A 25,932-nucleotide genomic window follows, 5' to 3' on the forward strand; every position below is an offset into this window, starting at 1 on the left:
TTTATTGCTCTAGTGCCTGTCTGAAGTCACACTGCTTATTTGTGAACCTGTGTTTTGCCTGTCTCTCCTCCTAGGCTCTAAGTAGCATGAACGCAGGGATCCTGTTTATTTTCGCTGCCTATGACGGAGTACCAGGTCAAATCTGGGGCAAAACACAAATGTATGGAAAATGGCTTTCTTGCATATTTAGTTCTAGTGGGAATGAATGGAGACATGCTCAGGGTGACCCCACACTGTCTATCGCTGGAAAAGAATTCTTGGGGACAACTTGGTGCCTCTGAAGTTAACAATGAAAAAGAGACCGTTTTTCACACTGCCCAGGAAAAGGCATGAGGTAGCTTCCTCTCCTCACCGAAGGATTCTCAGGGAATCCTTGACTATGTTCTGCTTAATCCCTTCCTGCTTATCCAAGCCATCCTCCAGAACATCTGTTCCCAAATACATCACCTCAATTTGAGTCAATCTCCCATGAAAGACCATTGTATACAACATCTAGCAAAGATTCTACCAGAAAAGCTTTGAATATTTTAATGAGGCGAGTGATACTAAACTATTCGTTGAAGGGTCCAAAAAGTCTTCAAAAGGAAAAAAATAGTAATTAGTCATTGGAAAGATTTCAAACAAAACCAAACCCAAAACCCTTCTATGTGTGTGTGTTTTTTTTTTCCTTGATTCACAGAATGTTTAAATGGAAGAGAACAGAAGTGAAATCTTGCTTCTTTCCCTGATAATTAGAAATCAAGGTCTAAACCATGTGAACATATGCTGCAAATAATTCTTGCAACTAATTTCATATTCAATATTTCTATTTAGCTCCCTAGAAATACTATGAAAACTCTAGATCAGAACTCCTCAAACTGTGACTCAAAGACCCCTGAGGATATATGAAACCCTTCCAGGGGGTTCATGAGATCAAAACTGTTTTCACAATAATACTAACATGCTATTTGTCACTTTCAATCTCATTCTCTTGCAAGTATATGATAGAGTTTTCCAGAAGGAAAACTGCTATAAAATGTAGCTGTTGTTATGATGGCTAATAAAATGCATATTTTTATATTTCATACATTCCTTAGCTTTGATTTCTAATTTGGTAATCTTCTAAATATCCATAGACATATTCCACACAAATGAAAAGCTCTTTGTAGTCCTCAATCATTTATAAGAAGGTAGAGGGGTCTGGGACTTAATGTTTGAGAATGGCTGCTCTAAATGATGATTTTTTTACTTTCCCCCAAATTTTCATTTTTCTTATGTCCATTTTTGATATTCAAGTTATATGGACATGCATGACCTGATATTGAGTACCTATCATATGCATGTCATCACACTAAGCAATCGTTTTTATTGTCATCAGCCAATGAGCGTGTAGAGTATGTATCAGCTTTCTGTCCTTGGCAAATACTCAGTAAAGGGCTCTTGTATGAGAACTGCAGATGATACTACCTAGATATCCTCTATCCCACTGACTGTCCATGCCTCACCTAGAGGGGATATGCTTTTATCTCAGATTATGAATCCTCCCTGGTCTTTGACATTTCATTTTCATCCTACCTCAAATGGCCTCTTAGGCTACAGGTAAGAAAAGAGAGTTCAGACTTAGATGTTCCACTCTGATGATTATCCAATGCACTCATTCCCTGTCCATCCTATCTCTTCCCTGAAAGCGAGTCACAGACAGAGGCCTCAAGATGGGGACATTTGCAACATGAGATCAAGAGTTATTTATTTTAGTATCCCCATGGAGTAGACATCTGATGTTTTTGCTTCAGTTCAGTTCAGTTGCTCAGTCGTGTCCGACTCTTTGTGACCTCGTGAACCATAGCATGCCAGGCCTCTCTGTCCATCACCAACTCCCAGAGTTTACCCAAACTCATGTCCACTGAGTCAGTGATACCATCCAACCATCTCATCCTCTGTCGTCTCCTTCTCCTACCACCTTCCCATCTTATGCAGCATCAGGGTCTTTTCAAAGGAGTCAGCTCTTCACATCAGGTGGCCAAAGTATTGGAGTTTCAGCTTCAACATCAGTCCTTCCAATGAACACTCAGGACTGATCTCCCTTAGGATGGACTGGTGGATCTCCTTGCAGTCCAAGGGACTCTCAAGAGTCTTCTCCAACTCCACAGCTCAAAAGCATCAATTCTTCAGTGCTCAGTTTTCTTTGTAGTCCAATTCTCACATCCATACATGACTACTGGAAAAACCATCGCCTTGACTAGACAGACCTTTGTTGGGAAAGTAATGTCTCTGCTTTTTAATATGCTGTCTAGGTTGGTCATAACTTTCCTTCCAAAGAGTAAGTGTCTTTTAATTTCATGGCTGCAGTCACCATCTGCAGTGATTTTGGAGCCCAAAAAAAATAAAGTCAGCCACTGTTTCCACTGTTTCCCCATCTATTTGCCATGAAGTGATGGGACCAGATGCCATGATCTTAGTTTTCTGAATGTTGAGCTTTAAGCCAACTTTTTCACTCTCCTCTTTCACTTTCATCAAGAAGCTCTTTAGTTCTGCTTCACTTTGTGCCATAAGGGTGGTGTCATCGCATATCTGAGGTTACTGATACTTCTCCTGGCAATCTTGATTCCAGCTTGTGCTTCATCCAACCCATGAGGTACTCTGCATATAAGTTAAATAAGCACAGTGACAATATACAGCCTTGATGTACTCCTTTTCCTATTTGGCACCAGTCTGTTGTTCCATGTTCAGTTCTAACTGTTGCTTCCTGACCTCATACAGATTTCTCAAGGGGCAGGTCAGGTGGTCTGGTATTCCCATCTCTTTCAGAATTTTCCAGTTTATTATGATCCACATTGTCAAAGGCTTTGGCATAGTCAATAAAGCAGAAATAAGATACTTACCTAGCACCTATTCTTCCTTTTCTGAATAGTTTCTTGATTTTTCCAGTTTGAATGTCAGATATAGACCTGATCAATTGTCATGTTTCATCCTCTGGACTTAAAGACCTAAGACAGGCATATTGGATCCTACTTGAAAACAATGAGGCCAATACAGAAGAAATCATGTGGAGAAAGAGAAAAGGATTCTAGTCCCCTAGATTTAGGGAATGCTAGATTGTGTTCCTAGCATTCCTTGGCACATAGCAGGTGCTCAAAAATATTGATTCAATTAACTTTAATCTAGTTTCTTTACAAATGACTGAAGCATCTCAGATAAAAACCTTTTAATAAATAAAACCATTTAATCCTTTATCCTGAATAGCCATCAACTGCAGAAATACCCACTGGCAACTCAAAGTTTGATAAAATCCTTTTTTTCTCTCTTCTATTGAACCTCTCTCTTTGTGCTACCCTGCACTACTTCTCTAGATTTTTATTTTCATTCCAAGTGTCCTCTCGAGAAAGTAGCTGTTTTAAATCAGGATATGTCCCATGATTCAAGAACATTCTTTTCTGAAAGTACCTTTAGTTTTGCATTTCTCTGTTTAGTTTCTTTGATTTTTTAAATCTTAAGAAAGAAATTCCACACAAGGCCAAATTATGACAACCTTAATAGTCTGGATATCAAGCCAATGAACATGAACCAAAGTGAATGAGAAAAGAAAGATTTTCAATAAAAGGAGGATTATAATTAGGATTCAGTACTCAATTTGGCTCCTTCAATCAAGGGAAAACTTAACCTAAAGTTTAGATTTCCATCTAAAATCTATGCAATTATTTCATAATCGCACATATATAAATATTCAGTGGGTCTAATGGTCTGTGATGAGTGGGCCAGTGTACTATAATTTGGCATCTTCAATTGGTTGAATTTAATAAGAAGACTATGCTATGTTTTTCCAGCAGTCATGTATAGATGTGAGAGATGGACTATAAAGAAAGCTGAGTACCAAAGAATTAATGCTTTTGAACTGCGGTGTTGGAAAAGACTCTTGAGAGTTCCTTGGACTGTAAGGAGATCCACCCAGTCATCCTAAAGAAAATCAATACTGAATATTCATTGGGAGGACTGATGCAAAAGCTGAAACTCCAATACTTTGGCCACCTGATGCAAAGAACTGACTCATTGGAAAAGACCCTGATGCTGGGAAAGATGTAAGGCAGGAGGAGAAGGGGACAACAGAGGATGATATGGTTGGATGGTATCACCGACTCTACGGACATGAGTTTCGGTAAACTCCGAGAGTTGGTGATGGACAGGGAGGCCTGGCGTGCTGCAGTCCATGGGGTCGCAAAGAGTCAGACACAACTGAGTGACTGAATTGAACTGAATAAGACATGTTAAGAAAAGCTTACCAACCAAACTCCCTTCTTCTATGGGATTAGCAGGGCTTCTTTCGAGAAATTTGAAATGAGATTTATCTTTTGTTCACTATTATCACTGAGTCCAAGAGCATACACACATACACACACACACAGATTGGCAGGGCACAGACTGACCATTCCTCAAATCTTGCCTCTGCTTGACTTTACTCTTTTTCCTAGCGGTAAGCAAAATGGCAGCTTCATACCCACATCTCATCAACTCATTAACCCTGATCACCAGAAGCAAACATCCCTCCTTGCTCCAGATGAAAAATCTAAATTAAGTCATGTGTCTATCTCTAAAGGGCCTTCCAGGTAGCATGGTGGTAAAGAATCTGCCTGCCAATGCCCGAGACACAACAGAGGTGGGTTTGATGCTGTGTTGGGAAGATTCCCTTAAGTATGAAATGGAAATCTGCTCCAGTATTCTTGCTTGGAAAATTTCACAGACAGAAAAGCCTGGTGGGCTCGTGGGCTACAGTCCACGGGGTTGCAAAGAGTCATATATGACTGAGCAACTGAACACAGCACAACACAGCCTATCTCTAATACAATCACTGAAGCCAAGAAGCTGGGTGCTCTAATTGGCCAGGCTAAGTCATGTGTCCTGTGTTTGTGTGTGTGTATGTGTGTGTGTGTGTAGGGGATAAAAGGAGATGGAGTAGAACTTCATGTGACCTTCATGAATGGGTTATTCACAGAAAGACAGAGTTCCAGTACTAAAAAACAGAAATAACAAATATCTACTGCATGGGTATCTTCCTTAGCAGAGCATGTCTGGGTTAAAAAAAAAAAAAATCTCTGTGCCTCCAATGGCCAGTATTAAGCAGATGCTCAATACATATTTGCTGAATGAACAAAGAATTACATGTAATATTACATGTGCCTTACTCCATACTAAGGATCAACTCTGTGTACTCTCTAATGGGGATATTTTGCTGAACTCATGCTCATCACGTTATAGCCCCTTCTACCTTCATCTTTCCCTATTCTTATCATAAACAAGCTCATTTCTCTTTCTGCATTTTCCCACTTAAACTACTACCTAAAGTATTCTTCAAGTCTATTTCCACAATGAAGCCTTTTCTGAGGATTACATGCCTCACTATTTTCCCATCTTTGAGTTACCCATGCTTCTGATTTCTGCACTTAGCCCTTCATGAGTAAAGACCCCTAGAGTCAGGCTACCCGTGTTTAAACCTCCACCATTTACTTGTTTTGTCATCTTGGCAAATTTCTTAATTGTTTTGTCTATAGAGAGTGTGAATCACAGTATCTACCTCTCAGAGGTTGATGCAAGAATTAAATGATATGATACACAGGTCACTAGCACTGTGCCTGGTAGAGAGTAAGTGCTCAGGAAATACTGAATACCATTCTAGCTGATGGAACAAATAGCTGTGTGCCCTGTAGCAGACAAAGGTGGTGCCCTGTACCATGCTGCTTGGCCCATCTGAGTTCAGGCAGCTGCTGGAGATGCTGATAAACCTCCTACCTTATGCTTTCTCCTCTGACTGAGGGCCTCCCTTGGCCTGAGGAAGCCTTTTCTGCTGCAAGTAAGGGTAGTTGGAAGTAGAAGGTACAAGGTTAATCCTCTTGTATGCAGCTTTTAAGCACTGGGGGATAGAAGTCCCAGCCTCCCCGGTGCCTAGTCTTAGGATTCTTGGGTGTGTTCCACACAGTTTCTCAGAGGATCCCAGCAGGGTTGGGTTCGAGTTGCCCATAGTGGTAACCTGCATACTAATGCAATTTTTTTTTTTTTAATTTTTAAAAACTTTATTTTGTATTGGAGTATAGCTGATTAACAGTGCTGTGATAGTTTCAGGTGGACAGCAAAGGGACTCAGCCATACATACACATGTATCCATTCTCCCTTAAGCTCCCCTCCCATCTAGGCTGCCATATAACATTGATCAGGGTTCTCTGTTGCTATACAGTAGGTCCTTGTTGCTTATTAATTTTAAATATAGCAGGCAAGTTTTTTTAGCTTGTCCCGCTTATCTGCTCACTTTCTTCACTCTTTTGCTTGTGCTTCTTGGGATCACCTCACACAGGGGCTCCCTGTGCCCAAGTCTGTCAAAAGGCCTGCCTTGGGGGGAGCCCAAAGTAAGACAGCTCGCAACAGTTTCAACTGTTAAAAGTCATTTCTCAGGGTGTGCGTGCTAAGTTACTTGAGTTGTGTACGGCTCTTTGTGACCCGTGGACTGTAGTCCACCAGGCTCCTCTGTCCATGGGATTCTCCAGGCAAGTATACTGGAGTGGGTTGCCATTTCCTCCTCCAGGGGATCTTCCCAATCCAGGGATCGAATCCGCCTCTCGCGTCTCTTGCATTGGCAGTTGGGTTCTTTACCATTAGTGCCACCTGGGAAGCTCTAATTTCTCAGAGTATATTTCCTTAAAGCAGAGATCAAATTCTTTTTCTTTTAATTGAGATGTAATTGACATTTAACCTTGTTTTAGGGTGTATAATATACTGATTTGATTTACATATATATTGCAAAATTATTACCATAATAAGTTCAGTCAACATCCATGACCACACACAGTCACTATTTTTTTCTTGTGATGAAAGCTTTTTAGCAAATACAGAGTACTGTACACCATTGTTAACTACAGTCACCAAGCTATACATTATATCCCCAGCACTTGCTTACAACTGGAAGTTTGTTAACTTTTGACTACCTTCATTCATTTTGCCTATCCAAAACCTCTCACATCTCTATGGCTAGACATGTTTTGTGAACCTACCCCACAGAATTCCTTGCTGAATAACTGATATATTGTGAGACAATTTTTAGTATTTAGATTCAAGACAAGGAAGTCTTGTGATTTTCTCACCAGAGCTGAAAGGTTTGATTTTCTTTTTGTATTCCTGATATGGTTCAAGTTTGGGTTATATAGGTATGAAAGCTTGACCCCCCCTTTTGGAAAATTTAGCCTAGGAACTATAACTTGTGAAAATGAGCCATAAACTGGGTTTATTTATAAAAATAACTTCACACTTGTGTGGTGGATTTTACTTTGTTGAGGGATCACTGATCTACTGAGTGACTAGTACAAACATACAAAGATGTCAAAATATACACTACAAACTAGAGTTGTGTATTTTTTCTTAAGTAACAGAAATCTGTCAAACTCTGAAACTGAAAAAGTAGATGTCCTGGTGCAGAGGTGTAAACAGAAGTGGGGAAAAGAGAAAAGGCCTTTGTTTTCCTTCTACTAAACAAATGGCTAGAAGAAATTAGGGATCTAGTCAGAGGAGGTTTCTTCTTTGCAATAAAATAGCTAGGCTCATGTTGGTTCTATTTATGACTTACAAACACTGCCATTTTCAGAAATGTTTAGGCAACTGTAGATTATATGAACAACAAATTGTTCTTGTTCAGTCGCTCAGTCATGTCTGACTCTTTGTGATCCCATAGACTGCAGCACACCAGGCTTCTCTGTTCTCTATTTCCCAGAGTTTGCTCAAACTCATGTCCATTGAGATGATTATGCCATCCAACCGTCTCATCCTCTGTTGCCCCCTTCTCACAATAAATAATGTTTTTTTTAAAAGTGAAAAAATAGAGACAAAGGTATACTAATAATGTGTAAAGTTACTATTGAAGACTGCATGAGGTAACCAATGCCACTGTAAAGTCTACATAATAAATCAGGTCCAAATTCAGAGGCTTATAACAACCACCACCTACTTCTGCCCTTGTGTTTCTGGCTGGAGTAGCTCTGCTTCATAATTAATGTAAATTCTGGCACTCAGGACGAAGTGGGGGTGGCGTGTCTACCTGGAGGCCTTTTCTTGCTGATGGCAGAAGCACAGGAAGGCAAACAGGAATATGACACGTCTGTTAAGGAGTCATCTGGACAATGTCACACCATTCTGCGCACCTTCCATTGGCCAAAGCAAGTCACCTAACAAGTTAAACATCAATGGGCAGGGAAATACACTCTGTCTCATGTGACCATGGTGACTGACGTTGTAAAAACTAGCTTGGGGAAGGGGACAAAGAATTGTGACCAGTAAGTCTGTCGTGAGGAATAATAATAATGATCACACTGCTTTCTCATGTGCATTATGCCCCAGTTTATCCTGTTCTCCTTTGACTTACCAAACATCACCTTTATCCTAATTATTCTCTCTGCTTGAAATTATTTCCCCTTACATGTCTTCCACTTCTATAATGTAAACTCCATGAAGGCAATGTTTTGAGGGTCTATTTTCTTCACTGATGGTGATCTCTTATCTCTCAGATGCCGCCAGCTTCTTATATAATGAGATTTGAGTTCAAAAATCTTATTGATGCAAATTCATTGTATGTACACTCTTTTTTTTTTTTTTAATGTAATACTGTTTATTTAACTTCAGAAACAGTTCAACATTCTAAACATACAAAAAAAAGGAACGTTGCAGATCATGTTTAGTACAGAAGGTTCTTGGACTTTCATTGGTGCAGTGGCTCTTGGCTTTGCTGACAATGAAGAGTTCTATGGTTTTTTCAAAGAAAAACAGTTTCAAACTACTGCACTTCAACTAAAAAGGATCCAAAACACTTCTCATGCCAACTGACCACCTCCCTATTCCACAGCTAAGAATGGCAGCGGGATGCTATGTTGCTATATGCTAAAACAAGACAACCTAAAGCTAAATGCATGCCCACTGCAGGGTCCACCGGCCCAGCCCCACAGTGCATGCCCTGAGCTACGGCCCCTCTGGAAGGCATCACCCCGACAGCCTCCATACCAAGCAAGGAGAATCAAGAGTGTGTCTTGGTTGCTTTGTTCTTTTTACAAACTATAGACATGTACAGTTGAGAACTCGGGATTTCTAGCCAATGACCATAGAATTAACACACCACCTTACAAATTAAAAACAAACAAACAAACTCAGAAACATTTTTAAATGCCTTGTCACACCACAGCAAAGTGCACAGAGTGAGGAGAACACAAGAGCCTTTTCGTTTTAAAAACGTTTGGAAATACGTACAACTTTGATATAGTTTCCAGGTGCTTTGGACACCCATGGCCGCTTCATGTAAAGCAATGACAATTGCTAGAGCGCTTTGAGAGACTACGATATGATTGTGAGCCAACTGGGTATTAATTAAACCTAATGATAGCAACAGACACACCTTGGGTGAGAGGTGTGTCAATCACGGCGCTCCCTACTCTAAGGTATTCACAAGGCGAAAGAGCAACAGTTTTTTTATTCATCCTCCTCCTCCTCTTTCTCTTCCTCCTCTTCATCTTCCTCGTCCACATTTTTCCGGGCAACTTTAGCAGGACCCTTGGTGCCACCAAACTCCCCTTTAGCCTTGTCTGCAATATCCTTCTCATACTCCTCCTTCAGCTTCACTGCCTTGTTGCTTCTCACTGTCACTTAAGTTATTCCACATCTTGCTCAGCTTCTTTGCCACATCTCCAGTAGAGATGCCAGGGTTTGTAGACTTGATCTTTGGGTGGAATTCAGAGCAGAATAGGAAAAGTCCAGACTGGTCTCTTGGGGGCATTAGGGTCCTCCTTCTCGCCTCCCTTAGCTGGTCCATGATGCTTCGTTTCCCGATCACAGTGCACTTTATCTGCCTGTGCCATTTCATCAAATTTAGACTTCTCTTTCCCAGGTATGGTCTTCCACCTCTCAGAGCATTTCTTGGAAAATTCATCAAAATTGACAGGGACCTCTGGGTTTTTCTTCCTATGTTCTTCTCTGCACGTCTGCACACAAGAAGGCATAAGCAGACATCTTGCCCTTTGGTTTCTTGGGATCACCTTTAGCCATCTTGACTGTATTGTTTGCTAGTCTGTATGTACACTCTTAATACATTTGTTGATGAGATAACTTTGCCCAAATGTTTCAAACCACAGGATGTTTCAGTAGCAGAGCACTGAGACACTGGAAGGACAGTAATCTGCATAAAACTTATTCACCAAAGGGTCTATTTCCCATCACAACAGACCCAGGATTCAAAGCTTCAAATACCTTGGATTACTGACAACGAAGGCTAAATACTCCAACAAAGTATTTTTGGGTCCTGCAACATAGTTTGTTAATTGTACAAGAATTTTCCATGTGGTGTGCTTCCCAGGTGGCTCAGTAGCAAAGAATCTGCCTGCAATACAAGAGATGTGGGTTTGATCCCTGGGTCGGGAAGATCTTCAGGAGAAGGAAATGGCAACCCATTTCAGTATTCTTGCCTGGAAAATCCCATGGACAGAGGAGGCTGGTAGGCTACAGTCCACAGGGCTACAAAACAGTTAGACATGACTGAGCGAGTGAGCATGTACACACACATTCCATGAGGTAGGAAGACTTATTTGTTTCTCTTACGGAGCTCAGCTTATCCTGGGACATGTGAGGACTGAGCTAGAATCTCACATTTAGGAGGCAAATAATTACTCATTGTAGCATGGATTTCCATAGGTAATCTCAATTCATCATACCAAGTATTTCAGGTTTAAATCCAAGACACTTTCTGATATCAGAAAATACCTTGATATCATAGAATCCTGGAAACATTTAATCTTCTATCTTTAAACATTCAAGCATTTATTTATTCAGTAAACATTTCTAAGTATCCATTACCTGCCAAACATTGTAGCATGCCTCAAAACACAAATACCTAAGGAGCTTATACACTAGTGGGGACACAGACACATAAACAAATAATTACCATGGAATATGATCTTTGCTGGAAAGAAAATGTGAACCTTCAGATAAATGCAGCTCATGGCTGAACTAGGGATTCAGGGAGATTTCCTAGTAGAGATGAAATCTAAGTCAGTTCATGAAAGAGGAATAAGAAATTTACAAGGCAGGAAAGGGGTTGGGTGGGAAAGTGGGAAGAATTTTGTAGACAAAGGTTAAAGTTATAGAAGTGCATGAAAATAATAAGTTTGGGGAACTACAAGTCACTCTACAAACTTACCATCTCAGGGAGATAATGACTGATCGTGGTTTTTATGTTAAAGCATCAGCTTGAGTGAAACATAACTAACCATAATATAATACCACAAAATTCATCCTGGCTTTTAATATTTTTATAGCCTTTAGTATATTCACAGAGCAACCTATATCACTGTCTAATTTCAGGACATCTTCATCACCCCCCAAAGACGTCTCCTACCTATGAGTTGTCACACTCCATCCTCCCATTCTTTTCCCCTGGAAACTATTAATATACTTTGTTTCTACAAATATGCATATTCTAGATAGTTCACATAAGTAGCATATTGCAAGTATACTTCATCTAAACAATTCAGAAAATAATTTCTGCAGTTAATAATCATGTTTATAATTATATGTATTAGTGTGTGTGTAGTGTATTCATTTCCTCACCAGTATTTTCTGATTTTACTTTATTACTTTATTTTCTGCCACTTAGTTGTGTAATCTTGGGCAAGTTATATAATTTCTCTGATTCCTATTTTCCTAACACGGAGAGTACCTCTTTTCACTGAGTTCTTATAAACATTAAATGAGAAATGCATGTAAAGCTCTGAGTAGAGTGTCTGATATACAAAAGTACTTCAAAGGCTTAGATGTTAGCTTTTTCTATTTACTTTTACCATGAGAATATTAGTAGGTGATACACTATGAGTATCTGTTGACAAAATGTAATTTTCACAGGTTAATTAAAGAAATTGGAAATGGAATAATGCAATTCCTAAAGTTCCATTTCACTAAATAAAATCAGCTTGCTCATCTTTCCTCCAAGCTGTAACTTGGTCCCATACCCACATGAGAAAATGGAAAAACATTGACAGACTTTCAGTTACCTTAATGCTCCCCTCAATTATAATTTCTGATTTATTCATTATTTGATGACTTCTTTCAAGGTTGGCCCTTTCATCTTTCTATAAAAAAGAAGGCGTCCTAAGAAATGTAATAGGTTAAAGGAAAAAAAACCTCCTGAAATATGTGGGCAATACAAATGATGAATAAACTATTTGAAAGCACTTGTCCAAACGTCTTGCACTGGAATTTAAAGTCTAATTTACTTAACAAATATAAGTTTTCTAGTGTTTCATCTTTCCCATTAGCTCTAAGGGAGTTTCATCCCTTATAGTGGTTTTCTGACTTGCACATTTTCTAAGGTAAACTCTAATGGGCATTAGCTGTGCTCTGGTTGACAAGCACTTATTCTTCTTTCTCTTATTAGTAGCGCCTTGGTTTCTTTTGGGGAATCACATCTCTTTGAGAGACAGCATTTCTTCCTCAAAAGGAACAGTTCTAAGCCAAGGGTGTGTGTGTGTGTGGTCCAACTTAGACAACTATAATAGATTATTTTTCTGGATCTAGGCCCTTGAGTGGTATTATATAAGAATGGGATGAGGGGTTGAGTTGAATCATTTCCATAGCAATGCACAGATTTGACTATAAATTTAAGTCATTTCTTAGTTTCAACTGTATGTATGTCTTGAGTTGCCCCATTTCCTGTATTTTCTCGAGCCCAATTCCTCAGTATTTCCTTTCATTATGTGAACTTCCCTAAGACCTTCCAATAAATTACTTCACCTGTTGCTCAAAGGCAAATCGTGTTACTTGCAACCTCCAAACTCCTAGGCATACATAGTCTGTCTCCAGCCCCTGCGCACTCCTGGACCTTCCAAAAGAAGTAGGGCTACTTACAGCCAGTTTCTGTTAACTCATTTAATCTTCAAAAAGACTCATTATAAACTCCCTTGAAATTCTTATTCCATTTTTTCCCACTTTTTTTTTTTTTTTTTTTTTTACAATGTTGTGTTGGTTTCTGGTGTATAACAACGTGAATCAGCCATAATTACACATATATCCCCTCCTTCCTGAGCCTCCTCCCCCTGCTCCCATTCCACCCCTCTAGGACATCACAGAGTGCCAGACTGTGTTATACAGAAACTTCTCAGCAGCTATCCATTTTACACATGATAGCATATATATGTTGATGCTACTTTTTCCATCTGTCCCACTCTACCCCTTCCCCACTGTGTCCACAAGTCCATTCTCGATCTCCTATTCCTTTAAAGTTTCAGAATCTCTCAAGTGCTCCAGACATTTCCTCCAAAGGATTTGACTGAAACCATGTGTGATGGGAGAAAGTGACATTTGATAATGATGGAGAAAACCACAAAATCCTCTTTCCATCCATCCTTCAGTTTTTCAATAAATATCTAATGAGGACATACCTGCCCTGTTCTAGATATTATAAATACAAGAATTACTAGGATTGAGTCTTGTTCCTTAGAGAGCCTAGAGTCTAGTAGGAGAGATAAGACACAGAAATAGCGCTAATGCCAACAGAGGCTGTGATAAGAGTTACAATTGAGGTAGAGATCAAGGGCTACAGGAGCACAACGGAGGGAAGATTAATTCAGGCTGGAAGGATTGGGGAAGATTTCAGGGGAGGAGATGAAACTTCCAGCTGACTAATCCTTCTGCAAGTGTCCAGTGGCCAATTATCTCCAGGAAATGGAGTTTGCAAAATTAAGCCTAGCCCGCAGAGGATCGTTTATTTTCTCTTAGCATGGCATATTACAGTTTCCAAGGTTTATGCCTTCTTGGGAAATGTACTAAATTGCTTAGGACAGGGACTGAGAACATAAGGATGTCAAACCTTGCTGGTCTGTGCCTAATATGTCTGGGGCCTGGTGTCTGCCTCATTTTAGTTGGTAGGACCAAGAGACGACTGACCGCAGTCTGGATTGGGGCCAGTGTGTCTCTAAGCAGTCTTTAAATATGGCTTAAAATGAACTACCACCTCCACATAGCCACTTGGGCTTATTTTCTTCAAATGGGGACAGTGGCTACACCAAGCCTGCAACTTGTTCTCAGCTGCCTTGAAAACAGATATTCCTTTCATGTCCTTTTATTGCTTTCTTCTGTCCACATAATGCAGCCAACGTTCTTCATTTTAACAGAGAATGGATGCTCTGAATAAATCTGGGATGGACAATCGACCTGACAGAGCAGGCTTGAAAAACTTATTACTGCTCATGGCCATGCTGGCGGGGGTTTTATGTGAAATGCCCCTTTCACGCTGCTAACCTCAAAGACATTAGGAAGCTGTGTTATTTGGACTACAAAATGTTGTATACCTTGGTGACAATGAATTCATCTACAAAGTCAGAAAGTATATAATTGAAAGAGATAAAGTCACTTCTTTTCTTTAAAGAGCCCATTTTTTCAAGACAACAATTAAATTTGGTAAAATAAGTAGCCCTGTACCCACTTTCACCTACCTACAAACTTCACATTGTGGACAGTGTTCTCACTAAGCTTTCACTGGACAAGAGCAAAGTGGGGGAAAAAAAAAAGGTTGGCCATTGCTTCTCACAGAGTCCAGGGAGAAAGACTTTGTAACATCATTATTTTATTGGACTCTGCTGTGTGAACACATTAGGGAGGGTGCTTCTGGGGCGTGCGCTATCAGAAGCTCCTTGGGAATGACATAACATTCCTGCAGAAGTTGGCAGAAAAGAGAAATAAGGCTTCAGTGGAATTCTAATGCTGCCCTGATTTTTCCCAGCCTCAGAGACCTGAATTTCCAGCTTAGTTCAATGACCCCTAGGATATCCTGAAGATCTTTTCCTACTTGGGAAGCAGTGAAGACAGAAAAGGCAGAGGTCTTCAGCTCTATGGACCTTCCTTTGTTTCCAGGGCTCAGTGGAAAAGAGTCACTTCTGAATTTCATCTGACAGGGCGCAGGAGATTGCTGGGGCCCAGTGAGTACAAATATATTTGTTATTATGAGTTGAATTGAATCCTCTATAAAAGGTATGCTTAATTCTTAACCCCCAATACCTTAGACTGTGACCTTATTTGGAAAAAAGGATCACTGCAGATGTAATTAATTAAAATGAGGCCATGCTGGAGTAGGGTGAGCCCCTGATCTAACATGATTGGTACCCTTAAAAGAGGATGGCCACATGAAGACAGAGACACAGACAGCATGCCACATGATGACTAAGGCAGAGACTGAGTTATGCAGCCATAAGCCAGGGAACACCACGGATGGCCAGCAAACTGCCAGGAGTCAGGAAGAGGCCAGGATGGATTCCCCTGCAAGTTTCAGAGGGAGCATGGCCCTGGAGACACTTTGAAAAAAATTTCCCATCGACAGTCTGATCTTAGACTTCTAGACTCCAGTACTGTGAGATGATACATTTCTATTGTTTTAAGCCATGTAGATTGTTACAGCAGCCCTGAGAAACTCATACATTTGCTCAGAACTCACCTAGACTGTGTATTATTGATACCTGTGACTAAGAAACTTACGGTCCACTCTATACCTGCCTCCTCCTCACCGCCCCCTGAGCGTCTCCTAAGTTCCCCATACACTCTCTCACCTCTGGGAGTGTGCCATATTCCTGGCACGGCCAGAACCTGTGACCCCCAAGTCTGCTCAAAGTCTACTCATCATTCAAAGTCAGTTCAAAGGGAAAAGTCGCCCATTGTTCTGAAGGGAGTGAGAATAACAGTGTCTTCCAAAGTGCATCATTTGTATCAGAACTCTGCTTGCCATTTAGGTAGCTTTATTTATTATACAGTTAGTTATTATAACTCTTTAAAAGTTGAGACTCTGTTTGGTTCCTTTTACATCTCTAAGATGCTTGCTTCTCAAAATACAGTTCTCAAATTAAGAGAATAAATTCAGAGAATCTTAGCACCTATTCCATACCGAAATCAGAATCTGCATTTAACAAGCTCCTGTGAGACTGCATAGATAGTAATATTTGAGAAGCAGACCCTAGAGGACCTTGACATACCAGGATACCAAACACTGATTGAATGTATACTTCACATCGGCTACTTAGCTGATTGTTTAGCTGATTGATTAGTCATTTTGACAATTCTATTAGCAGTTCTGTGAGGAAGGTATTACCCTATCACATGGTTGAGAAGATTGGAGGGAAGCTAGATTGGAAAATGCAGGGTGTATTCCCATATTTCCACCTCTCTGCCAAGTTCAACACAATGCCTACGTGGCCTACCCAGCAGTTCTTCAGGCAACAGTGGTATCTGTCCAGGAAGCTGGAATTTCCGGAGGACATCTGAGCATCTGTTTTCATCATAGGCTTTCTTTTTCTTCCGCTAGCTTAACACTTAGTGGATGAACATGTGTCTCTCCAGATACTCTATCAAAAAAGGGTTCCATGGAAATGCTCATTTTGCAAAATGCTGCAAATTACACAGCCCTCTTGAACATTAGTGGTGGAGAGCACCTATCAAAGGCTTCATCCCATGACCTCAGTAAATATACCTACTCAACTTGGTTTAACTCAGTTTTCCCTAAAGTTTACTTGACTCCAAATTAACATTGTGTAACAGCCATTAATATTCTGTGAAGGGCATTCTGGTTTAAGATCAGCTGTTAATGACAAAGAGATCAAGAGAGAGATTCACTTCATGGATTGCTTTTTAATTGAGAGAGAGAGAGAGGTAGAGAGAGAAAGAAAGAGAGAGAGAGAGCTTGCTCTCCTGTGGTTATCCTTCAAAGTGCAAGTTTTCTCAAAATGAGATATTAGCATGTGGCAAGAGCTAGGAATCAGCATGAGCTTCTGAACCACTGGGAAGAGTGGCTCATTTCTTTATGCATTATTTAATATCAAAACGTCCTTCCTAGAATCTTCTGTTCCATGCTATAACTCAAGACAAAGACCTTTGATAAAATTAAGTAGGATGTTAGCTCTGAAGCACAATGGGAAGATAAAGTGGCAGATTAGATTATGTTAACTTTTAAAAATGATCACTAAGGTCATGAGCTTGACACATGGGGGGTGTAGTATTGCAAAGTAGCAGGATAAAGCCATGCAAAAGACATTAATTACCCAACAGGGGGTTTCTAGGGAGAGGGAGGTGGAGGCTTATGCATTTGGCTACCAGGGGAAATCTCTTTTCAAGGATTCTTTTCCCCTTTGAGATGATGGACTTCATTAAGAGCCTTTGTGCTTGGTGTGGACTCTTGATAGATTTAGTTGGATTCCTGGTGCTGATGGAGAGCAGCTCCTGTTCCACAGAGCTTCTCAGGGTTCTGGCAAGTGAGGCCCCCATTTTCTGGAGTTTCTAGTCAAGGACAGGCATCCCTTTAGTGCAAATCCAGTGCCATGATTGATCACTACCTGCATGCTTACAATGGAAACAAAGGATGGGGTTTCCTAGGTATTTTCTTTTCAGAAAAGGGGGGATTTGAGGTTGGTTATTTGGAAGCAGCAATGCCTTCTTGAAGCTCCTTTCTTCTTTTTAAAAATAATTTTATTTTATTTATTTTTGGTTGTACTGGGTCTTTGTTGCTGCGTGGGCATTTCTGTAGTTGTAGTGAGCAGGGGCTACTCTGTAGTTGTGGTGTGCGGGCTTCTCATTGCAGTGGCTTCTCTTGTTGAGGAGTACGGGCTCTAGGGTGTGTGGGCTTTAGAAGCCGCTGCCAGAGTACCCAGTAGTTGTGGTGCACCACAGGCTTAGTTGCTCTGAGGCATGTGGGATCTCCCCGGATCAGAGATCAGACCACGTCTCCTGCATTGGCAGGAAGATTCTTTACCACTGCGCCACCAGGGGAGCCATGAAGCTCCTTTCTGTGAAGACATGGACACAATCACCTGAAATACTTCTCACACAAAGTATGTGGCATCAGTGATACAAAAAGAGATGAAAGCAGGTAGAGTGGAAGTTCTAATACCAGGTTTCCTCTGAAGTCCATAGACATATTTTTCACAGTGCCCTTTGAGCTCATATCCCCATATTATTTGCTGCTATTCTGCCTGGCTTTATTTCAGCAGTCCCCTTTATCTGGAATGTCTTGGCTCCTATTTCTTTTTTAACAAATCTTTTGGCCACACTGCGCGGCACATGGGATCTTAGTTCTCCAACAAAGGATTGAACCAGCACCCTCTGCATTGGAACTGCAGAGTCTTAACCACTGGACCACCATGGAAGTGCCTTGGCCCCCATTTCTGCTGATTGAAATCTTACCCATTCTTCAAGGCTCTGTTCAAATGTCTTGTTTTCAGAGAAGGGTTTCCTGATTACCTTCAGAGAAACAAATGCTACTTTTCTGTGGCTTCTTTGGACCTTTATTATAGCATTGGTCACATTTTGATTTCTATGATTCTGGTGTCCATGTCTCTGTCTCCGAGGTTCACTTTTGAAGATGGGGTTGGATTTTTCATCACACTTACTCCCCACCACACTGAACTCATAGCTGATATTCAGTAAATGCCAGATGAACAGGACCTCAACATTGCAAGAGAGACTACAATTGTGGGCAGGCAAAGTTTATCATTCAGTATGCTGATGTGAATTTAAGATAATATTCCCCTTACTTCTAGGCCTGGTGCTTCTTTCCTTGTTTCCTGATCTGTTTCTAGACCAGTATTTCCCAAACATGAGTCACTGGAATCACTCTCATGAGTCAGATCACATCTGTAGACCACTTATCATTTCATTTACTTAATATCCTTCTTTAAATTGATTCCCCTTTTCCTGATACCAACTCATTTAAAAAGCAGACCACTTATCTTGAATTAAAAGTCTAGTATCATAAGAAACTATTATGAACAACTATATGGCAATAAAATAGATAACCTGGAAGAAATAGACAGATTCTGAGAAAAGTTCAATCTTCCCAACTGAACTAGGAAGAAATGGACATTATGAACAACCCAATTACAAGCATTGAAACTGAAGGTGTTATCAAAAATCTCCCAAAAAACAAAAGCCCAGGACCAGATGGCTTCACGGGAGCATTCTGTCAAACATTTAGAGAAGAGCTAATGCCTATCCTTCTAAAACTCTTTAAAATAACTGCAGAGGAAGGAACACTTCCAAACTCATTCTATGAGACCACCATCACCCTGATACCAAAACCAGACCAAGACAACACACAAAAACAGAAAACGACAGTCCAATATCACTGATGAACATACATGCAAAAATCCTCAAGAAAATTTTAGCAAACAGAATTCAGCAACACATCAAAAAGCTCATATACCATGATCAAGTTGGGTTTATGCCAGGAATGCAAGGATTCTTCAATATACACAAATCAATCAATGTGATATACCATATTAACAAATTGAAAGACAAAACCATATAATAATCTCAATAGATGCAGAAAAAGCCTTTGACAAAATTCAGCACCCATTTATGATTAAACTCTTCAAAAAATGGGCATAGAAGGAACCTAGCTCAACATACTAGAGGCCATATATGATAAGCCTACAGCAAACATTATTCTCAATGGTGAAAAACTGAAAGCATTCCCCCTAAGATCAGGAACAAGACAAGGGTGCCTACTTTCACAACTTTTATTCAACATAGTTCTGGAAGTCCTAGCTGCAGCAATCAGAGAAGAAAAAGAAATAAAAGGAATCCAGATCAGAAAAAAAGAAGTAAAGCTCTCACTGTTTGCAGATGACATAATACTGTACATAGAAAACCCTAAAGATAGTATCAGAAAATCACTAGAGTTAATCAGTGAATTTAGCAAAGTTGCAGGATACAAAATCAATACACAGAAATCACTTGCATTTCTATATACTAACAATAAAAAATCAGAAAGAACAATTAAGGAATCAATCCCATTCACCACTGCAACAAAAAGAATTAAATATCTAGGAATAAACCTACCTTAGGAGACAAAAGAATTTGACACAGAAAATTATAAGACACTGATGAAAGAAATCAAAGATGACATAAACAGACGGAGAGATATTACATGTTCCTGGGTAGGAAGAATAAATATTGTGAAAATGACTATACTACCAAATACAATCGACAGATTCGATGTGACCCCTATCAAATTACCAATGGTATTTTTCACAGAACTAGAACAAAAAATTTCACAATTCATACAGAAACACAAAAGACACTGAATAGCCAAAGCAGTCTTGAGAAAGAAGAATGGAGCTGGAGGAGTCAACCTTCCTGCCTTCAGATTATACTACAAAGCTACAGTCATCAAGACAGTATGTACTGGCACAAAAACAGAAATATAGACCAATGGAACAAGATAGAAAACCCAGAAATAAACCCATGCACCTATGGGTACCTTATTTTTGACAAAGGAGGCAAGAAAATCAATGGGGCAAAGACAGCCCTTCAATAAAAGATGCTGGGTAAACTGGACAGCTACATGCAAAAGAATGAAATTAGAACACTTCGTAACACCATACATAGAGATAAACTCAAAATGGATTAAAGACATAAATGTAAGACCAGAAACTATAAAACTCTTAGAGGAAAACATAGGCAGAATACTCAATGACATAAATCAAAACAAGATCCTCTATGACCCACCTCCTAGAGTAATGAAATTAAAAACAAAAGTACACAAGTGGGGCCTGATTAAACTTAAAAGCTTTTGCACAGCAAAGGAAACTATAAGCAAGGTGAAAAGACAACCCTCAGAATGGGAGAAAATAATAGCAAATGAAATAACTGACAAAGGATTAATTTCCAAAATATACAAGCAGCTAATACAACTCAATATTGTATTGAGTTGTACAATATTGTTGAGAAAAACAAACAACCCAGTCAAAAAGTGGGCAAAAGACCTAAATGGACATTTCTCCAAAGAAGGTATACAGATGGCTAACAAACACATGAAAAGATGCTCAACATTGCTCATTATTAGAGAAGTGCAAATCAAAACTACAATGAGATATCACCTCACACCAGTCAGAATGGCCATTATCAAAAAGTCTAACAACAAAAAATGCTGGAGAGGGTGTGGAGAAAAGGGAATGCTCTTGCAATGTTGGTGGGAATATAAATTGATACAGCCACTACAGAAGACAGTATGGCGGATCTTTAAAAAACTAGGAATAAAACCACCATATGACCCAGCAATCCCACTCCCAGGTATATACCCTGAGGAAACCAAAATTGAAAGAGACACATGTATTCCATTGCTCATTGCAGCACTATTTACAATAGCTAGAACAATGAAGCAACCTAGATGTCCACCGACAGATGAATGGATAAAGAAGTTGTGGTACATATACACAATGGAATATTACTCAGCCATAAAAAGGAATGCATTTGAGTCAGCTTTAATGAGGTGGATGAACCTAGAATCTATTACACAGAGTGAAGTGAGTCAGAAAGAGAAAGATAAATACTGTATTCTAATCCATATACGCAGAATCTAGAAAAATGGCACTGAAGAATTTATTTACAAGGCAAGAATGGAGAAACAGACATAGAGAATAGACTTATGAACATGGGGAGGGGGAGGAGAAGGTGAGATGTATGGAAAGAGGAACATGGAAACTTACATTACCATATGTAAAATAGATAGCCAACGGGAATTTGCTGTATGGGTCAGGAAACTCAAACAGGGGCTCTGTATCAACCTAGAGGGGTGGGATGGGGAGGGAGATGGGAGGGAGGTTCAAAAGAAAGGGGATACATGTATACCTATGGCTGATTCATGTTGAGGTTTGACAGAAAACAGCAAAATTCTGTAAAGCAATTATCCTTCAATAAAAAATAAATAAAAAAAGAAGTCTGGTATTACTTGCCCTTAATACAAGATAAACATACCTATGAATACAGTGAGAATAAAACCTTATTAAATTTATTATTTGATAAATATTTATTGAGCATCCACTCTCTGTCAGGCACTGGACTAGCAGATGGGACACGACAATCAGCAAGATAGACATAGTCCCACCTCTAGGAGCTCACACTCTATTAGGGAAATGGAAAATGAACTGCTGAACAGTAAATATACCATACTAAAAACTAGGAAGAAAAGTTATGACCAAACTAGATATCAAATTAAAATGCAGAGACATTACTTTGCCAACAAAGGTCCGTCTAGTCAAAGCTATGGTTTTTTCAGTAGTCATGTATGGATGTGACAGTTGGACTATAAAGACAGCTGAGTGCTGAAGAATTGATGCTTTTGAACTGTGGTGTTGGAGAAGACTCTTGAGAGTCCCTTGGGCTGCAAGAAGGTCCCACCAGTTCATCCTAAAGGAGATTAGTCCTGAATATTCATTGGAAGGACTGATGCTAAAGCTGAAACTCTAATACTTTGGCCACCTGATGAGAAGAATTGACTCATCGGAAAAGACCCTGATGCTGGGAAAGATTGAAGGCAGGAGGAGAAGGGGATGACAAAGGATGAGATGGTTGGATGGTATCACTGACTCAATGGACATGAGTTTGAGAAAATTCTGGGAGTTGATGATGTACAGGGAGGCCTGGTGTGCTACAGTCCACAGGGTCACAAGGAGTTAGACACGACTGAGCGACTGAACTGAACTGAACTGAAAAGCTATGAAACAAATGAAGCAGGGCAAAGAGATGGAGAGGAATCAGGGTACTATGTAGATAAAGAGGTCAGGGAGGGCCTCTCTGAGGAGGTAATAGATAAGCAGAGACTGAAAAGAGCAAATTGGGTAACCATGTGGAGACAGAGGCTTAGAGAGCCCAGCAGAGAGCAGGTACTATGGTCCAGAGAAGGGAATCACTCTTAATGGGAGAGGACACGGGGGGATTCTTTGAGTTACTTGTGATCTGGGACTTTGATTTTGATGAAATATATGCCACATGGTCCATAAAATTTCCCAAGATTCTGAAAGACCCTGAGCCACTGCTGCATCTGTGAAATCAGCCTCAGGAAACACTGTTCTCATACTGTTTTCAGCCCTTCCCTCCCCAATCTGCACCATGAAATCATTCTTTTCAGTATACACTTTACTGTCACCCTTGCCACATTGCACTGCACGAATTCATTCCCTGATGTCTTCTTTTCTACATTATGAGTGTTCAAGGGCACAGAATATATCCAGCACACAGCAATGATTAGAATCTCTGACTTTGGGGTTGAGTACTCCCAACTAGAGACCTCTTTCTCCTGACCCTGTTCAGATAAATGAAAATGCGTCCTATAACTTCTATGTTTTGGGGGCAGTTTTAACCTAGAATAGATGGGTGCCCCTGAAGTTTAAAAATGTGACGTGAATGTGCATGTTTCCAAGGAGAATTCACACTTTCATCACATTCTCAAATTGGGGAGGGGGTGGAGGGAAAACGGTTCCAAAAGAAGTAAAGAATTTCTCCCATAATTAAATAAATTACATTTATGAAGTAATTCTGAGCTCTTCATAGCACTTTTTATAATAAAGAAAAGGGGGATGGTATATCTTGACCTCTACATAAAGAGAGTCCATTTTTACATCCCTTTAATTCTTTTCCAGTAAAAATTCAATTAGTGTATGATTTTTTTCTGCTTCTTAAAATATCTTTTCCTTTATGATGATCCATGTAGATTGAAACCAGGTACCAAGCACCCTACTAAGTACTTGAAAGTACATTAACTCATTTAACCTTTAGGGTGATTCTCCAAGTAAATCTTATTATCCTCCATAATATAGCAAAGGAAACTGAGACTTAGTGGTAAGATCAGTCCCAAAGCTGCCAATCTGTGCTGATAACCCCATGCTATATAGACCTCATCTTTGCTAGAGTCCTCAGCTTATGGAAACAAGCTTGTTTAATTCACTGTTTGGTTTACAAAACATCTGCAGCTAGAGATGTCAGAATTTTCCTTAAGCATTCAGTCAATACATAGATAGAAAGATGACTCTAAAGCTCACAGTTTATGTTCCCTTTGACTCAGGATGTTAATATCCTCCAAGAAGTAGGTCCTGCTTTTATACACAGACTTTGCCAGGCAGGTTAAATGACATCCCATGTATAACACTATACAAAGCCTTCATGAATATATATTACATTTTTGGGCAAAGAGAAAAAGAGTACTCTAACATATCAAGGATTCTAATGAAAACATGACCTAAATATAAAACAAGAGAAATGTTGCTTTCTAACACCAGGAAAGCCAAATATGTGCCAAACTGATATTTAACGAAAAAGAAAAAATTGACAGACGATAAATAGAGCTAAGTGAGAGGCAGACTCTTCATGGCTTTTGGAACTGTGCTCTGAGCAGTTAAACTACAAAAGTGAGTTACAGAGGGGAGGAAAGACCATGTTCTTTGGCATCAGGTAGAGCTGGATTTGAATCTAGCTCAGCTATAAAATGAAAGTGAAACTTCACTACCTTAAAAGATAGTCAAGAGCAAACAAAGTCAGCACTGTATAGGTGGTCACTAAGCATTAACATTCTTTCTTCCTTCTTCAGAATTTCTCTTCTAACTTGTCAAAGAGCCAGAGTCACTGCCTCCAGTGGGCATTTCTTTAAACATGAATGTGCCTCTGATACAATTGACTTCCCAGGGATACAGGACCTTGCTGATGAATGATGCAAGGAGCCCTGGATCATTCTTTAGAATCTCCCTAAGAATCCAACTGACATTTCCAAGCATGTCCATCCAGAAAGACCAATCCAGTGTTAGCTGTCCAAGCTAAGGAAAGACAGGAAAGAAATACTCTGACTGTGTGTGCATGCTCAGTCACTCAGTATTGTCCAACTCTTTGTGACCCTATTGGACTGTAGAAAACCAGACTCCCCTGTCCATGGGATTTTTCAGGCAAGAATACTGGAATGGGTTGCCATTGCCTGCTCCAGGGAATTTTCCCAACCCAGGGATCGAACCCGTGTCTCCTGCACTGGCAGGTGGATTCTTTACCACTAATGCCACCTAGGGAGCCCAGGAAAGAGATGCTTTGAAATGGGATGTCTTTTTCTAACCCATCCAAGATGGGCAGCATGAGTTAGTACCATCTTCTTGGTGTCTTTCTAAATATCCAGTGCTAAACTAAACTGTCATATCCTTTGAGCAGCAAATTCAACTTTAGAAATATCTGTTGAATAAATAATTATTAAAAAATAACAAAACTATGCTGGCAATGTGTAAAGGATGTTGATAGCAGCACTCTTTACTTTAGTCCAATTAATTATTGGACTAGTTGTTGATTGGAAACCAACTAATTGTTCACCTGTGGGAACTGGTTAAGCAAGCTATATGGTCCACGTGTGTAAGAGGGGGTCCTACAGTCATGACGATGTGAAGAAAATACAATTTAAATGTTCACAGTGCATTAAACATAAGCATACGTTAGAAAACATTATGCTCAGGTTGAATTTATTTCGTGTGTGAAAAGAGATTAATATGGATATATTTTCAAACAAAATTTGGAATATGAGAACACATGTCATATGTCTTTTCATCTGTGTGCAACAATTATCCAAATTCCGAATTATCCAAACTATGCAATTCTCTGAATTATCCAAATTCTCTGCAACAATTTTTTTGTGTTGGTTTGGTAATAAAAACAGAAGTCATTTAAAAAATCTCTAATACCATGATCTTCCACGATACACATTATAGTGTCTCAACCTTCCCTGATTTCTTTCCCAGGCCAAAAGCACATGGATATATCTGAATTATCCAAATCCTCTGCAGCAATTTTTTGTTGGCTTGCTAATAAAAACTGAAGTCATTTAAAAAATCTTTAAGACTGTGATCATTCACAGTTAACATTCTAGTGTCTCAACTTTCCCTGTTTCTTTTCCCAGGCCAGAAGCACTTGGATATACCTCAATTTCTGCTAACAGGAAACCTGGGAAAAAGAGCTCAGCTATATTTCCATTCTTCCATTTAAAGAAAGATTGCATTCATTATTCATATCCGGATGATTAAGAGAGAGAAAAGAATGGGAGAGAAGAAGCTGATTATGGTGATGTGAGGCTTCAAGAGAATAATTAGAACCATCCCACTTAGTACT

The 25,932-nt window shown here is 39.7% G+C and overlaps 1 protein-coding gene and 1 pseudogene across 1 annotated transcript in view; both read right to left on the reverse strand.

Moving 5' to 3' along the window:
• Positions 1-25,932, reverse strand: part of SYNPR (synaptoporin) — a 282,952-nt gene that overhangs the window by 63,131 nt on the left and 193,889 nt on the right. The gene's annotated exons all lie outside the window — the stretch shown is intronic.
• Positions 9,469-10,041, reverse strand: LOC133046258 (high mobility group protein B3-like; annotated as a pseudogene).

The sequence above is a fragment of the Dama dama genome, chromosome 24 (assembly GCF_033118175.1).
Source record: "Dama dama isolate Ldn47 chromosome 24, ASM3311817v1, whole genome shotgun sequence".
NCBI classification, from domain to species: Eukaryota; Metazoa; Chordata; class Mammalia; order Artiodactyla; family Cervidae; genus Dama; species Dama dama.